This window comes from Phyllobates terribilis, unplaced genomic scaffold (assembly GCF_046119375.1).
Source record: "Phyllobates terribilis strain yellow unplaced genomic scaffold, ASM4611937v1 Scaffold_7__3_contigs__length_470593459, whole genome shotgun sequence".
Classification (NCBI taxonomy): Eukaryota; Metazoa; Chordata; class Amphibia; order Anura; family Dendrobatidae; genus Phyllobates; species Phyllobates terribilis.
In genome coordinates, this window is record NW_027362767.1 from 311,001,079 (window position 1) to 311,016,134 (window position 15,056).

Here is a 15,056-nt window from a genome sequence, read left to right on the forward strand (position 1 = left end):
AGTACGGTTCACCTATTTTGTCATGTTATTAAAGGGATAATTTTTGTATGCCTTGTAAAAAAGCTATCACTTCATCATTTAGAAAAATGAAAAGCTCTTCATTCCCCCCATACAGGGATAATTGCTGCATCCAACCATGTGAAAATGTTACAGCTTCTTCCCTTTGAACAACCTGTGTATAAACCACAGCAATGCATGCATGTTCTTCTTCCAAAATAAATAATTTTTAGACTGTTTGTACAATTTTGGTGGCCCACAATGCATACTGCAGTGTGCTGTTAATCCCTTCCACTGCCTTAGGATTTTCGATTTTTGCATTTCCGTTTTTTGCTTACCTTAATGGCAGAGTCATAATTTTTTTTTTTTTTCATCAATATGGCCGTAAGAGGGCTTGTTTTTGCTGTACAAGTTTTACTTTTGAATGACACCATTGAATTTACCGTAGAGTGTGCTGGAAAATGGTAAAAAAAATTCCAAGTGTGGTGAAATTGCAAAAAAAGTGCAATTTCACTATAGTTTTTTTTTTTTTTACAATGTTCACTAAATGCTAAAACTGACCTGCCATTATGATTCTCCAGGTCATTATGAGTTTGTAGATACCAAACACGTATAAGTTCTTTTTTATTTAAGTGGTGAAAAAAAATCCAAAATTTGTAAAAGCAGAATGCGCAATTTTCCGAGACCCATAGCATCTCCATTTTTTTGGATCTGGGGCTATGTGAGGGTTCATTTTTGCATGCCAGGTGATATTTTTATTAATATCATTTTGGGATTGATACAATGTTTTCATCGTCTGTTATTGCATTTTATTGCAATGTTGCAACGACCAAAAAAACATAAATCTGGAGTTTTGATTCTTTTTCTTGTTAAGCCGTTTACTGATATCGGGCAATTCTGAACATGGCGATACCAAATATGAGTATTTTTTATTGTTCTATTTTGAATGCAGCAAAAGGGGAGTGACTTGAAATTTTATTTATTTTATTTTTTTTATATTTTTACAAATATTTTTATCTGTATTTTTTTATTTTACGTTCTTCAATAGTCTCTATATTAGACTTGAAGCTGCGATCTTCTGATCACTTGTGCTACACATAGAAGGGCTGAAGCCCGGCTACGTGTTGCCGAAATGCTCATCTGCTATGAACGCCGGCCACGGCGCTCATAGCAGATTGGCTATGACAACCATAGGGGACTCCTGCAGACCTCGGGTTGTCATGCCAACCCATTGGCATCTCGCGAACATGTGTCTTAAATGCGGATGTGAGAGATTTACAGCGGCATTTAGAAGCTGCATGTTAAAAGGGGGTGAAAATTGAAGACATGCCAGCAGCAATGCTTATCTCAGTGTCATTGATCAATGATATGGTGTAGTAGGTATCTGTCCTACTGTATTTGAATTACAATTAAACATTTTTTTTATTCTTAATGTAATAAAAAGCAGGAGCAAGACAACATGAAAATTTTTGGCAGAATAAAATCCAAAGTCAGTTTAAGAGCATGTGCTAGCTTCTCACAATTGACTGTAGTGAGAATTTGCATTTATTATGTAATCATTTTTTTGAAAAGTAGATTGGCTGATTTATACAATTTCAAAGGAAAAGTATCTTAATTTCAAACATTTTATTGTGACTCTCTATTTCACAAAGTGTGTGTATTGTAAATAATTTTTTTGGGATATCTGCTTTACTTGTCAAAATTTACAAATTTAACATGACAATACAGCACTCTGTTGCAAGTGCTGGCTTTTTTATTGTGCACCTACCTATCATTTCTTTATGTAATTTTTGGGAAAGGGTTTAAATTTGGTAAAAAATATAAAAAATATATACATTTGATCTGCTTTTGCACAAATGTACTGTATGTATAGTACATAGTATTACTGTACTATTTCCAGTACAGTGCCAATCATACATACCCTATCTATGCTGTGTCTTGCTGCTCTCTGTACCTAACATTTCTTATTATGTTTTTTGTCAAGGACCGAATAATTGGTATTGAAAAACATGCCAGAAGTTAAACATACTGTCATACAAATAGTTTGGTAAGGGGAAAACTGTATATGGCAGTGGACTGAGTAGCGTAAAGAAAAAAAAAACAAAAACAGACCACTGCTAAGAATGTGGGAGCTTCAAGCAGTAGCAGAAGCATCACCTATATAATCACTGGCAACAGATGTCAGGGACTCCAGCAAGTGTATAATGGGGAGGAATTAGAGACCATAATGGAATGGATAGCACATCACTTATCACAGTCACAATAGATGATGTTTCCTCTAACAGTACCACTGTCAGTTTGAACCAGTGTTCTGCCCAAAGTGGTGTGTCTGATCAGACCTTACTGAGAGGGAGTTTTTTTTTTTTTTAAATTTAATTTAAAAAAGCCCATAAAAAGTCTGTTTGTACACTGTGTTATTAAATGGACTGTTGCTCACTTCTGAGCTATCATCTGTTTCTGTGGTGAGGTCACTTTGACTTTATTAAGAATGTGTTTACATCAAAGAGGTAAAATGGGGTTGGATTTAGTCTTCAAAATGTTATACTCATCTCTGTACAATTAGAGCAAATTTATTTGCCATGAAACAAATTTTTAAAACAAATTTGCAGGACCTAAATTGCTAAAATTTGAATTTGAAAAGATTTGATCTTCTCTAGAAACAAGCAGTTAGAAGACTTGTTACTTATGCTCACCATAATAGTTTGCTGAATAGATTTACCATCAGTCTTATTGAAAATCACGCATAATCTCAACATAACTACTGTCCTAATATATATATGTATGTTAAAATGCAAATCCAGTAAATACAGGTACCGCATCTACTTTTCTTACGTTGTTAATTATATATAAGGGTGAGCACTTTTATGGTCGCTACTATTGCACATAATTTTATAATTATTTTAATAATTCTGCCACTGATAATAATATTTTTTTGTATACTCTTATTTTATGGCAATAATTATTGCTAATATATATGTTGATTTGCATCCAGAATTTAAAATAATGCATACGATTTCCAAAATTGCCATCCTCTTTAGGAGGTAAAGACTGTAATTTTGTAGGAATTCATCCATGCAATTGTTTTTTATCAGTTTATTGCATTTGATTCAGTTGAAAGAACAAAAATATCTGCTCTGTTGTCGAATCTTTTATTTTTATACATAATAGAAGGAAATGCAGCGAATATGAAAAAGATGTTAGCTATCTTCTGCTGAATCTGTCACTGGAAAGGTTTCCGTGAATGTTCTACAGCTGGTACTTTCTTGACCTTTCCTTTGTTAATTGGGCCCACCTGGTGCTTGAGTAGATAGGGGGTGGCACCTATTGAAGTGAATTGATATGGAAACCGTGAGCACAATTGTATTGGAATAAATATCTCAAAATGTACAGATGTGGCTTAGTATTCCACTCTGATCATTGTGCTGAGGATACAGAAAACTTTCCTCCTCACAGCATTTAACAGGCTGCAATTACTGTGAGATTCTATTTTCGAAAAAGTTAATATACAATTAAAATATATTTTCCTTAAAGTTTTGGAACTGACATAATGACATGATAAATTACCTGCAATGTATTTTACAATGAAAGGATTGATCAAAACATACAAAAGAATATCTTTATAAATGTATGCAAGTAATTTAATTAAATGATTTTATGCCACGTTGTGCTTCAAAACTTAAAAGGGTTGTCCAGTTCTTTTAAAAATATACCAATGTGTTTTAATGATAAATAGAAGCTTCTTTCTAATTACCTCCTGGTGCTGTTACTGCCTGTGAGCAGCGCTATCGGTGGCCGCATGGCAGCTGCTGGGTTGTGGGCGGCATTATTCCCAGCGTCACATCCAGCATCCACCACGTGCTTTCCCAATGAATGGGGACAGAGAGAGCGCGTTGTGGAATGCGGAAGAGAGACCCTTGGCTGCAGCCTGGACTTGTCATGACGTCAGCGGATGTCAGAGCGATCTGCAGCCGGGGGTCACGTGCTACCTGTGAGCGGCCACCAATAGCGCCCCTCACAGGCAGAAACAGCACCAGGAGGTAATTAGAAACAAGCTTCTATTTATCCTTAAAACATATTGGCATATTTGTAAAAGTACTGGACAACCCCTATAAAGGGGTTTTTCCCTACAAAATTATTAATGAACTAGGTCATCTATATCAGATCAGTGGGGGTTTAACACCCGTCACATCCACAGATCAGCTGTTTCCAGATCTGGCTGTTGTGAGCTGTAAATGGTGTACAGAATAGAATACCACGGCTCTATAACACTGAAGATCAGCTCATATTCAAAATTAATAGGTTCTGCTGTCGGACCACTAGGTGTCCAATAAATACTGTAGGTCATCGATATCTTTGTGTTGGAAGTCCCCTTAAGTGCACAAACTACTTGTATGCAAATTGCTTCTTCAGAGAAAAATAAGATTTGAACTCTATAGTGCCACCTATTGGAAGCAGCAATCCTACAAGTCACAATCGACCCTTTAACGAGTCTTAAAATATGACTTAGGATAATAGCCAAATCAGAATTTCAATTTGCAGACACTGTGTTTCGGACTGTTGGTCCTCGTCAGTGCAAAATATGAGAACTGATTTGGCTACATGAGAGGCTCTGGAGTGAGGTCTAAGGGGCAACATTTCTCCTTGTAGAGAGTGACATCCCGGTGCTGGCATGCCAAAGTAAGGAGGTTTATTCACCTTGCAATGCTCCTGTGGGAAATGTAATATGCAAATTGCCTCTTCAGAGAAAAAGAGGACTTGAACTCTATAGTGCCATCTATTGGAAGCAGCAATCCTACAAGTCACAATTGACCCTTTAACCCTTTATCCTAAGTCTTGCAATATGATTTAGGATAATAGCCAAATCAGAATCACATTTTGCAAACACTGTGTTTTGGGCTGTTGGCCCTCATCAGTGCAAAGTACAAGAACTTACTTGGCAAGGTGAGGGGCTCTGGACTGAGGTCTAAGGGGTAACGTTTCTCCTTGTGGAGAGTGACATACCGGTTCTGGCATTCCAAATTACTTGTAAATCTCAATTAAGCTATAAATTGTATAAAAATGGTCATTTATCCCAACAACACATTGTAGCAATGTTTGGTTTTGCAAGAAAGTAAACAAGTATAGTCCTCATTTCTGGAATTGTCTACTAGGAACATTAAACTGAAAGTTCCTTCCTGGAAACTGGGACCCAGGTTCATTGGCCCTATTAGATAGTCGCTGTAATCAACCCAGTAGTGTTTCACCTTGCATTGCCACCTACTTTCAAAATCCATAATGTGTTTCATAGACCACTTATCAAAAAATATATCTCTTCCTCGGGACCAGCTCTGCCGCCCCCTTCCCTGGTCATTGTTAATGGGAATCTGGAGTTTCAGATAGCCAAGATTATTGATTCTTGCTTTGTACACCGGTCACTTCAGTATTTGGTGAATTGGAAATGCTTTAGTCCAGGGGAAAGAATGTGGATACCAGCATCTGATGTTTATGTGATCAAGTTGGTTCAGTCCTGAGGGTCTGGAGTCCTCTGTTGGTAGGGGGATACTGTTATGTTCTGCTACCAGAGCTAAGGAAAGAGAGGAGATCTGTCCCTACGATAGAACTCAGCTTGATCCCTACGATGTAACAGGGGACCTGATCCTGCGATCAGACCTGCTAAAGTCCTAAGCTAGTCTGTACGGAGACCTATAGATGTGGGGAAGGAATCCCTACAAGTACTAAGGACTTGGAGGAAAATGGGACACCTCCTAACAGAAATAGTAGCAGACAGACGAACAAACAAAATATAAAGAACACAGAGGTCCGTAGACCAAACAAACTAACAGAGTAGATACAGAGCACAGGCTAGCTAGAAAGTAGTTATACAATGAAGTCCAGCAAAGCCAGAAGGGCGGAGCAGGATTATATAGGCCAACAAGGTCATGTGACCAGCAAAGGAAAAAACCTAAGAGCAAGGTTCTAATAGTACCCCCCCTTCTAAGAGGATCCTCCGGATCCCCTAGGACCAGGCTTATCAGGAAATCTCCTGTGAAACGCTCTGATAAGTCTGGACGTGGAAACATCATCCGACCTCACCCAAGAGTTATCCTCGGGTCCGAAACCTTTCCAGGCCACAAGATACTGCAAACTACCTCTATACCGTCTAGAGTTAAGGATGCGAGAAATTTCATATTCCCCGTCCTCCACCACCGGAGGAACAGAGGCAGAGGCGTCACAATCCGATACAACCGCTTTTTTCAACAGAGAGACATGAAATACCGGATTAATTCTCCAGGAGGTAGGAACCTCCAACCTAACAGCAGATTGGTTGACAACCTGAAGCACCTTAAAGGGCCCTACAAACTTGGGACCCAATTTCTTAGAAGGAATCCTCAACCGCAGATTCCTAGAGGACAACCAAACCATGTCACCAACAGCGAACAAAACCTCCTGTCGTTTCCTATCAAAGTAGTCTTTAGATTTTCTGTTGGCCTCCTGAAGATTACCACGCACATCCGTCCAAACACTCTCTAAATCACCGGAAAAATTCTCCTCCTCAGGCACGGCAGATCCCAACTTGGAGAACGACCCAAACGACGGATGTCTCCCAGAACAACAAAAAAAAGGCGAACAACCAGCAGAAGAAGATGTATGGTTGTTAAGAGCAAATTCAGCAAGTGGCAGAAACTCAGACCACCCCTCTTGATTGTCTGCCACAAAACAACGCAAGAACTGCTCAACATCTTGGTTTTTCCTTTCTGTCTGGCCATTAGATTCAGGATGATATCCGGACGAGAACGACAAATGAACTCCCAACCTGTCACAAAAGGCACGCCAAAAATGAGCCACAAACTGAGGACCCCTATCAGAAACAATGTCAGTAGGAACGCCATGAAGTCTGACAATTTCCTTGACAAAGGCCTTAGCGAGAGTTTTAGCGCAGGGCAGTTTGACGAAGGGAACCAAGTGACACATCTTGCTAAAACGGTCCACGACCACCCAGATGACAGTAAAACCCTCAGAGGGGGGAAGGTCAGTTATAAAGTCCATAGCCAAATGTGTCCAAGGAGCACTGGGAACCTCCAAAGGACAAAGCAACCCCGCAGCAGGAGTATGTGAGGACTTAGATCTAGCACATATAGTACATTGACGCACCCACTTAATGACTTCCTTCTGCCATCCAGGCCACCAAAAACTGCGACCCACCAGTCTCTTGGTCTCAGAGATTCCGGGATGACCTGCCAACCTAGATTCGTGACACTCAACAAACAAATCTCTCCTAAAGGTCCCAGGCACAAACAACCTCCCATGAGGAGTGTTAGATGGGGCATTCTCCTGTGCTTTAAGAATCTCATCTTCCAAAACGGAGTCCAAAGCAGCTATCACAACACCTTCTTGTAAAATGTTCTCCTCTTTCTCAGCACCGACTATGGGAGAAAAACTGCGAGACAAGGCATCCGCCTTAACATTCTTAGTACCAGGGATGTAAGTAACGGAGAAATTAAACCGCGAGAAAAACAGTGCCCACCTAGCCTGACGGGCATTCAGGCGCTTGGCAGCATCAAGATATATCAGATTTTTATGATCCATAAGAACCTGAACGGGAAATTCCGCACCTTCCAAGAAGTGGCGCCAGTGTTCAAATGCGAGTTTAATAGCCAATAATTCCCGATTACCAATATCGTAATTCAGTTCAGTCTCCGAAAATTTTTTTGAAAAAAAGGCACAGAGATGTAATCCATCCCCGTTATCCTGAGACAATACTGCGCCAACCCCCACAGAGGAAGCATCAACCTCAACCAAAAACGGCTTAGTCACATCAGGCTGCATAAGGATGGGAGCAGAGGTGAACCTCTCCTTGAGATACACAAAAGCTTCAATGGCCTCAGAAGACCACTGAACCGCATCAGCACCTTTCCTGGTGAGATCGGTCAGAGGTTTGACAATACTAGAAAAATTTTTTATGAATTTTCTGTAATAATTGGCGAAACCTAAAAACCTCTGTATCGATTTCAAACCAATAGGCCTAGGCCATTCCTGTACAGCTTGAACTTTAACCGGGTCCATCTCAAAACCTTCGCTGGAGATAATGTAACCCAAAAAACTAATTCTCTGTACAGCGAACTCACATTTCTTCGGCTTAGCAAAAAGCGAATTGTCCATTAATAACTGTAATACCTCACGTACGCTCCGCCAATGAGACTCCAGATCCGGCGAATAAATCAAAATGTCAACCAAATGCACAACCACATTTTTGCCGATCAAAGGTCTAAGGATGTCATTAATAAGATTCTGAAAAAATGCAGGAGCATTAGTAAGACCAAAAGGCATAACCAGATTCTCAAAATGACCCACAGGAGTGTTAAAAGCAGTCTTCCATTCGTCACCCTCCTTCATGCGCAACAGATTGTATGCCCCCTTAAGGTCAATTTTAGAGAACCACTTGGCCCCCATTAACTGGTTAAACAGATCAGGAATCAATGGCTGTGGGTAAGGATTGCGTACAGTAATTTTGTTAATCTCACGAAAATCCAGACAAGGACGTAAACCACCGTCCTTTTTTTTTACAAAAAAAAATCCAACCGCCACAGGAGACTTAGAGGGCCTAATGTGACCGGCGGCCAAACTTGTCTGTATGTATTCCTCCAAAGCCTTCCTCTCAGGAATAGTAAGGTTAAATAAACGACTTTTAGGAAGAGTCGCTCCAGGGACAAATTCAATAGAACAATCATAGTCTCTATGGGGAGGCAAAACCTGCGATTCCTTCTCAGAAAAAACTCTCCAAAAATCCTGAATAGGAACAGGCAATTCTCCCCTATCCAAAGCTGCAATATGCCCGTTACAACACTTGTCATAACATTTATGGCTCCAGGATTTAATTTCACTGGTAGACCAATCCAGTACAGGATTGTGAAATTTTAACCAGGGCAATCCCAGTATTACTGGAGAAGGCAAGTTATTCAAAACTACCAAATCCAATTTCTCATGGTGAACACCATTAATAGTGAGAGGAAATTCACAGACCTTGAGAGTAATATTCTTCAAAGGGGAACCATCCACAGAAACCACAGCAATGGGGGATGATAAAGGTTCGGGTTTTAAATTGAGTCTTTCCAAGAATCCCCCATCAATTACATTCAGAGTAGACCCACAATCAACAAACACCCGAAATTCCATTAATTTTTCCTGAGCAATCGTGGAAGCAGCTAAAAATATACCCTTGGAATATAAACAGGCAATACGGGCATGACTGACTATTTTTTTTTCTTTCTTCATACGAAGCTCACAGCCTTTAATCAAATGACCAGATTTTCCGCAGTAGAAACACAAGCCTTCAGAAAATCTACGGTCTTTTTCTTGAGAGCGAGGTGCCACCGATCCAATCTCCATCGGTTCACCACTGTTAGTACACACATTCTCATAACCAGAAACTGACATAGCAGAGGATTTGCTCTCATTAACCCTTGCACGCAGTCTCCTATCCACCCGTATAGCTAATTGCATAGCCTGTTGCAAATCTTCAGGTGTAGGATAAGCAATTAGCAGGTCTTTAACCCTTTCATTGAGCCCAGCAAGAAATAGACTTTTCAGAGCAGAATCGTTCCACCCTGTTTGAGTAGACCAACGACGGAAATGAGTACAATATTTTTCCACATTACCTGATCCCTGTCTCAAACGTCTTAACTCAGTCTCAGCTGATGCGACACGGTCAGGATCATCATATAATAGCCCCAAAGCAGAAAAAAAACTATCCACTGATCTGAAGCATGTATCACTAGGTTGCAAAGAAAAGGCCCACTCCTGAGGCTCTTTGCGCAAAAGTGATATTATGAACCCTATGCGCTGGGATTCATCCCCAGAGGACTTGGGTCTCAAACGAAAATACAATAAGCAAGCATTTTTAAATGAAAAAAATTCTCGGTGTTCACCAAAAAATAAATCCGGCAAACATACCTTAGGCTCCAAGAAATGTGCTCCAGGACAGTTACTCACGTGCTGACGGGGCTCGGCCACCTCCAGAGAGAGTCCCTGCAGGCGATGAGCCAAATCCTGAACCGACACCATGATGGAACAGAAAAATTTTTCCTTAGAGAATTTGCAGGCTGGACTTACTGTTATGTTCTGCTACCAGAGCTAAGGAAAGAGAGGAGATCTGTCCCTACGATAGAACTCAGCTTGATCCCTACGATGTAACAGGGGACCTGATCCTGCGATCAGACCTGCTAAAGTCCTAAGCTAGTCTGTACGGAGACCTATAGATGTGGGGAAGGAATCCCTACAAGTACTATGGACTGGGAGGAAAATGGGACACCTCCTAACATAAATAGTAACAGACAGACGAACAAACAAAATATAAAGAACACAGAGGTCCGTAGACCAAGCAAACTAACAGAGTAGATACAGAGCACAGGCTAGCTAGAAAGTAGTTATACAATGAAGTCCAGCAAAGCCAGAAGGGCGGAGCAGGATTAAATAGGCCAACAAGGTCATGTGACCAGCAAAGGAAAAAACCTAAGAGCAAGGTTCTAACAGATACTGTCACAGGAATCCCCAATCTTAAACCCATCCAATAAGCCATAAGCCATACAAAAAATAAAAGGAAAGAAGAAAGCGGAATAAACTCCTTCAGTGAGTTCCACTTATGAAAAATTTGAAAACAAATTTGTTTTCCAACAAGATACTCTTTTATATATAAGTTCATTTTCAATATAACGAAACCACTCTCTCTTGGTTGTTTTTTCATTGTTTAAAAATTTCATCGCTATTGCCTTTCTTGGATAGTATGATAGTGAGGGTACCACTTGTTTATCAAACTCAGGCATTTTAACTTTCCCTAATTTCTTTAACACATGTGTCAGCGTCTCCATTGAAATATTTATCTTAAATACAATTCTAATTGTACCTGGAACCTCTCTCCGGAAACCCAGGAAATTTCTGTAATTTGCATTGTATAAGGAACATTCTTTGTGTATCACTTTACCTATTAAACATATATTAGTGTCTAAAAGTGTTAAGCAAGTGTAGAAAAAATGCTGCAAAGTAAGAATGTTTTAAAAAATAGAATTACAAGTTTATTTTTTATCATTTAAAATGTAAAGTGAACAAACAAAAGAGAAATCTGAATTAAATCGATATTTGTTGCGACCACAGTTTGCCTTCAAAACAACATCAATTTTTCTAACCTCACAAGCAGTGTTGAGCCACCCCCGTAGTGTTCGAGTTCAGTTCGGTTCGTCGAACACCCGTGTGTTCGCCGAACTGTTCGTCGAACTGTTCGTCGAACACCTTCGAACACCGTTAAAACCAATGGCAGGCAAACAAAAACACATAGAAACACATAGAAAACACCTTCAAAGGTGTCCAAAAGCTGACAAACTGCTCAGAAGACACAACTAACACATGGAAAAGTGACAAGTACATATAGTCATGCGAAAAGAAAAGAGGTGGAGGAGTAAAAGGAGGGGGAGACACAGATATAGGCATGTCATGCCCTTCTAAAATCCAAAAAGTGAGAAGCCGAGACGGCCAGTCCGCTCCTGCCCGTGCCACCTCCGTGTCGCCGGGTTTGTGCCAGAGCCGCGGTGAACCCTGACGGCCAGCCCCCCTCTCCCAATACTGGTGCCTGTCCGCTGGTGGGTCGAGCGAGCCCCCCTGTGGTGGAGGCAGCTCTAAGCTTTTTAATTTAAATTGTCCCTCTAATTTGAATGAATACACTTTAAATCCATTTACAAGGATCTATTGGAGGGCAAGTCTCATGCCAGCAGCCGCGTAATTCCAGCTCCAGTAGCGTCCACTAAAGCTGCTGCAGTTAAAAAGCTTTTATAAGGATCGAGATCGGCTGTCCACCGCAAGGCATCCTACTGCCAGTCCCAGCCCCTATGCCTTGGGGTGCCTCCTGATGCTCTTCACTAAGTATCCCGTGGTCCCGAAGCATTTCCTTTGAAAAAATTAAGTGTCCAAACTACAGGTGGTGTAGCTTGCTTAACAGCCGGGATAATCCGCTGACTAGCAGACACTGCTACTAGGCACAAAGTATTTCCTGGGCTAGATGCAGTTAAAAATTTGTAAGTAGATACTCTCGTTGGATGCTGAGAAAGCATTCCATAGAGTCTCCTGGCACGCCATATATGATTCTCTTAAAAAGCTTGGGGTAGGGGTCTAGGGGACCCTTTTATAGCCAAAATCACGGCCCTGTATCACAATACGTCACCTAGGCTGAAGATAAATGGAACTGTAGCACCGAGGGCTCGGTTGCTACAGACGTATTGCACCTCACCCAGAGGTGTGATATCTCACTCTCAGATAAGGATGGAGTGTGGATCAGGACCCGACACCTGCATGCATTACACCACATTGCCGTGGGGCAGGGCGACCAATATGCCCCTGAGATGGGCACGACAGTCCCTGTCTGGAGTGGGGGGAGGGAACACTGAGGAAGGGGAACCCTGCAGTGCAGGAGCAGGGAGGAAGCAGTTCCTGGGTGCATTGAGAAGGGAGTATAAAAGGTGGGCACCATCTTAGTTCAGTGCAGAGAAGTCTGAGCAGAAGTGGCAGGGAGCAGGGGCTCTGCATGAGCTCTGCTCCGGAGGCGGGCCTAGTAACAGAGGCCCAGGCCTGCAAGAGGGAGAAGGAAGGAAGAGGAGCAGAGAAGGCTCCAGGAACGAGGAATGAAGGGATCCCAGGGGTGCGGACGGGCGAGTCGCCACCGCACGCCCGAATCCACCTGCGTGGAGGGGTCAGGCCAAAGGGGGAGACCGGTCCCCGAACTAGTGGAGGCAGGAAACGACCCTCAGCTAGAAACCGGAGGTTCTGACATTTTATGTGGCGCAGCCCCTTGCTCCACCCGCTAGGAAGGCACCACATAGGGTCAGGGAAACTGGCGCCAAGTTTACCAAGAGGAGGCCCGAGGCAGCCGGACAGAAGTGTTGGTAAGAAAGGCCAGACAAAGGACACACAAAGGGGGTCCTGTGAAGCGCTCCAAAGTTATCTGGGAGTTGTCTGAGCCCCTCACCTGGTGAGCACAGTACGACGTGGGCAGCCGTTACCTGCAGACGTGGTCTGGATAATAAGAACTGTGAGTAAAGGCCCTGAACTGCATCACTGACTCCGTGTCGTTACTGCTGCTGCCCTGCACCATCACCCCCATCCTCCGCATACACTGCCCTGAGACTATACTCCTCCCGTGGGGAGTTATGCTACGCTCTGCTGCACCCACAACACCAGCCTTAGCGGTCTGCCCTGTAGCGGCGGTTCACTCTGACCGCAATCCACGGGTGGCGTAGTCGGACATTTAAACATCAAAACCACATAAATAGTTCCGCCACTGGTTTGACTGCCCTGAGCTACGGAACCGGATCGCCGCCACGAAGACTACAACCACCAGCATCCACCAAAAAGGGTCCGGCTCCGGGTTTCCCAAGGCCCAGGGGGTGCGTCAGAACATTTTCATCACCTTTCACAATCACCAATGGGACAAGGCAGGGATGTCCTCTGTCCCCTCTCTTATACATCCTAGTGACGGAGCACCTGCTCTCATCAATTCGCCATAACCCCAATATTAGGTGGATTGAGGTGGGAGGCACCGAGTACAAGTGCTCTCTATTTGCTGATGATGTCCTAGTATATATCACTCAATCACATATATCCATCCCTGCTGTTATGGCTGAAATAGATCACTTTGTTACATGGTAAAATTTTAAAATCAATGCAGCGAAGTCTGAGGCCCTCGATGTCTCCCTCCCTAAATCCATATAGGATTCCATCCAGTCCAACTTTCCCTTTGCCTGGCCCTCACAGGGTATCAAATACTTAGGAATTCCTATTCATAGAGACCTCTCCCATCTATGTTATCTTAATTTTGGGCCCTTTATTGAACAATTCCATACAGACCACGGTTGGCAAGTTGGAACTGTGAGATTCACTACGTGCACCACTGGTATTTTGTGGAAAAGCACATGTAAGATTCTGCAACAGTCTCTGCTGATACTCCTGCATGCGTGCATCCCTTTCTATGGCAGGAATAATTTCTGCAAATTTACTTTTGTACCGGGGATCTAACAGTGTGGCAACCCAGTAGTCAGGATTATTTCTAATTCTCACAATTCTAGGGTCATGTTGCAGGTAGTGCAGCAAGAAGGCACTCATGTGTGTTGCGCATCCAGGAGCACCAAGTCCCTGTTGTGTTGGTGGCGAGGTAACAATCATGCTTCCTTCCTCTGTCCTCTCCCCCCAACCTCGCACAACAGAAATGTGATCAAGGTCTCCCTCATCTGATGAGTCTTCCATCAGTTCGTCCTCCACTTCTTCCTGGGCTCCTGCACCTTCCTCACTAGTTTGGCTGCTACCATGCGCCCTGGTAAAATCATCTCCCCCACCCTCACATGCCTGCCGCCCTGGTGCTGCCGACCGTCTGGACCTTGCAGATGTTAGCCCTTCCGCATACAACTCCTCCTCCTCTACTTCCTCCACCTCCTCTTGTGCCACCACCTGACTCCGAATTCTGTTTAACATGTGCTCCAGCATGTAAATCACCGGAATAGTCATGCTGATAATGGCATCGTCAGCACTAAACATCTTCGTCGCCATTTCAAAACTGTGCAGAAGGGTGCATAGGTCCCTGATCTGAGACCACTCCTCCAGCGTGATTTGCCCCACCTCTGAATCTCGTTGGCCCAGGCTATACGTCAGAACGTATTGCACCAGGGCTTGTCGGTGCTGCCACAGTCGCTGCAACATGTGCAGAGTTGAATTCCACCGGGTAGGCACATCGCATTTTAGCCGGTGAAGTGGCAGGCCCAACGACTTCTGTAGAGATGTAAGTCGCTGAGCTGTGGGATGCGAACGGCGGAAGTGAGCACACAGCGACCGTGCCCTCTGCAGAAGGCCATCTAGTCTGGGATAGTGGGCTAAAAATTGCTGGACAACCAGGTTCAACACGTGAGCCATACAAGGCACGTGTGTGACATTGCCCCGGCGAAGGGCCGCACCCAGGTTTGCAGCATTGTCGCACACGGCCTTCCCTGGTTTCAGGTCCAGTGGAGACAACCATTCATGAAATTGGTTCTCCAGAGCTGACCACAACT